The sequence below is a fragment of the Fukomys damarensis genome, unplaced genomic scaffold, assembly GCF_012274545.1.
Source record: "Fukomys damarensis isolate Sample0158 unplaced genomic scaffold, DMR_v1.0_HiC HiC_scaffold_30, whole genome shotgun sequence".
In the NCBI taxonomy this organism is placed as follows: domain Eukaryota; kingdom Metazoa; phylum Chordata; class Mammalia; order Rodentia; family Bathyergidae; genus Fukomys; species Fukomys damarensis.
In genome coordinates, this window is record NW_022900942.1 from 4,449,711 (window position 1) to 4,453,207 (window position 3,497).

Sequence of the window (3,497 nt, forward strand, 5' to 3'; positions counted from 1 at the left end):
TTTTTTTGAGACAGGGCCTCACTATCTAATTCAGGCTGGCCTTAAACTCACTATGTAGCCCAGGCTGGCCTCGAACTCGAGACAATCCTCCTGCCTCAGCCTCCCAAGTGCTAGGACTACAGGCATGTGCCACCATGCCCACTTTAAGGACCCACTCTCCACATGCATGTGTGTGGGTTTACAAAATGACGCAAGCGCACATGTGCACTCAGACCACACTGTGCACCATGTGAATCACAAACCATACATGGAAAATAGACCCAAGACAGGATGACACAAGCAAATGGAACTAGAAATTATAATTTTTCCCCATACCACTAGCTTTTATTTATTTATTTATTTTTATTTTTCATTTTTTGTATTTTTGCAGTGCTGGAGATGAAACTCAGGGATTTGCACATGCTAAGCAAGCAGTCTACACTGGGCTGCAGGCCCAGCCCTTTTTATTTTTTATTTTGAGACAAAGTGTTGCTGAGTTACCCAGGCTGGGATCAAACTTGCAGTCCCGCCTTAGCCTCTGGAGTAGCTGAGATTCCAGGTACGGGCTATCAAGCTCAGCGCTGAGCCTCGGGTTTTCTGTCAATACACTTTATTCCTTTAGTTTTGGTTTTTACATAGCGTCCTGCTATGTAGTCCAGGCTGGCTTCGAACGCACAACACAATGATCCTTCTTCCTGAGGGGCACCATGTGACCACGTAACCGGTGCTGGCCAATGAGACGAAGTTTCGAGTTTCACTAGCAGACTGAAGCAACAAGCAGTTCCTCTGTGAGTTGGGTGCCTACTAGTCACTGTCCAGGTAGCCTTGGGGACTGCAGTTCTGTATGACTCAGTAACACAGGTGCAGCTCAATGGGAGGAGTCACTTACATCTTCCCATAGTCCATCAGGATCACTGTGCAGGGCAGTAGCTCATTATATATTTCAAGGTAGCCAGCAGAAGCCAGGCGTGGTGGCACCTGCTGTGATCCCAGCAATTGGGAGGCTGAGGCAGGAGGATCCCAATTTAAGGCCAGCCTGGGCTATGTAGTGAGTTCAAGCCCAAGCTGGGTTACACAGTAAGACCCTGCCTCAAAAAAAAAAAAAAAAAGTGCTGGGATGGAGTTCAGCTCTCAGTGCTGAGTTTCATCTTCAGCACCAAATACATGTACAAAATTTTATTTTATTTTTTGACCTGTCATCCCGGCACCGTGGGAGGCTGAGGTAGGAGGATTGCAAGTCCAAGGGAGCCTGCGCAACTTAGTGAGACTCTGTTTGAAAAATATAAAAGGGGCCAGGCATGGTGGCACAGGCCTATAATCCCAGCACTGAAGAGGCTGAGGCAGGAGGATTGACACAAATTCGAGGCCAGCCTAAGCTACATGGCAAAACCCTGTCTCAAAAAACAAAAAGAAACAAAAGATAAAATAAAAGGGCCAAAGATGTCGCTTGGTGAAAAGACCCTATGTTCAATTCCCAGAGTAGTAAAGAAAAGAATAAACTGATGTCAATCTCATGGGTCCCGTGTTAGGAGTTGTGTTCAACCATCTCATATTATTTAAAGGATCCCTCCTTCACCAAAGGGGTAAAAAGAAGGTGATCAAAATGCTAGTCAGTTCAAGGATGGCATGGCCTTTTTTGGTGCTGAGGACCCAGTTTGCTTGCATCTTGTTCCTTCACCATTCAAGGCCTCTGTTCCCAAAGTACTGTCCAGGTGGGTGTTGGAATCAACAATCACATCTACCTACCATCCAATAGCAGGAAATAGGAAGACATCCTTTTTTCCTCAGAGTTATGCATACCACTTCTGCCTGTACCTGGTCAGCTAGAACTTAGTCATTTGGCCACACCTGGCTACAAAGGAGGCTGGGAAATGTAGTTCTTTTTCCAGGAAGCCATATGTCCAGGTAGACATGGAGTGGACCAGGTTGTGAAGGAATTACCAGCCATATGCAGGTGTAATATTCACTAATGCTGGTATCAGCATGCTCTGCTGGACACTGGAGTTATATTGATGGGCTGTTCTCCATCACTGTCTTTGTACAGAATGTCCTGCCGGAGCCTGACACAGTATGACATGCCTGTAATCTCAGCCCTGGAGAAGTCAAAGCCAGCCTAAGAAAGAGAACCATTTCCTGTTGGGCTGGGAAGGACAGGGCTGGGCAGTGTGGAGGATGGGCCATGTGTTGCCGGGAGACAAGGCCAGCTGTTTATTTACATGAATGATGAGGCTCCTAGCCAATCAGCACATTCTCTTTTTTTTTTTTTTTTTTTTTTTTTTTTTTTTTTTTTTTTTTTTTTTTTTTTTTTTTGTACTGGGGAATCGAACTCGGGTCATTGTCCTTGTGAGGCAGGCACCAGAACCACTGAGATAAACCCTCAGCCCCTAATCAGCACATTCTTCTAGCCATCAGCCACAGGGATTAGTTCTGAGTGAACATATGCCCAGCGCTAAACCAATGAGATTCAAGCTTGGGACTTTCTGCTGAAGTGAGAGTTGTCTGCAATTTAGGTCTGGGTATTACAGGGCACAGGGACACTACTTAGCGTCCAGAGCTAGAGGGAGAAGCCACCTGGAGGGCACCATTTGAGTTACTCTCACAGGTTGCATCTGTGCTTAAAGGACACATTCCCCTGCCTTCTCTGCTCAAGCAGCAAAGAGTGACCTCATCTGCACGGGCAGCTCCCTCAGGCTCTCCACCTTCCGTTTGTTCTGATGCTTCCTGTGGTCAGGACTAGCGCGCTAGCTCAGCCTCCCAGGGCTCCTTTACTCCACGAAGGCCAAGGTGCTCCTGCCCACTGCCCAAGCCAGTGGTCCCAAGAGGAGAGCTTGGGTGGGCTGTGTTGTCCCTTTATGGCCAGATCTAAAAGTTGTCTCCTGTCCTAGCCTGTAAAGAGATTGGTCCTCCAGTCCTGGCACATGTGGGAAAATGATCTTTCCTCCTCTGTAGATGGTGTGAGGGTTAATACAGAGCCTCTTCATTATTCTATCCACATCTTGGGATCTTTTTGGTTTGTTTTGTGGTACTGGGGATGGAACCCGGGGGAGCTCTACTACAGCCTCTTTTATTTTGAGACAGGATTTCACTAGGTTGCCTAGGCTGGCCTTGAACTTGGAACATTCTTGCCTCAGCCTACTGAGAATGCAGGACTATAGGTGTGTGCAACCACTCTCTGAAATAATCCATTGTTTGTCATTGTGCTATCCCTTCAGGCATCACCAAACCCACAGCAGTTTTCTGAGATTAACACACTCCGAGCCATCTCAAACTCTGCGTGCGTCTGGGAGACTCCAGCCTTCACACACTGGTCTTCGCCCAGTCTTGCACCTTCCCTTGCTGCCTTAGCTACTGCCAAGCTGAGCCCTCAATACAGCCGTCATTCTTAGGACTCTCTGCTGGGCAAGGTGGTGCAATCCTGTAACCCCAGCACTCTGAGAGGCTGAGGCAGAAGGATCTCAAGTTGGAGCCCAGCGTGGGAAATTTAGTGACTTAGCAAAACACTGTCTCAAAAAAAAAAA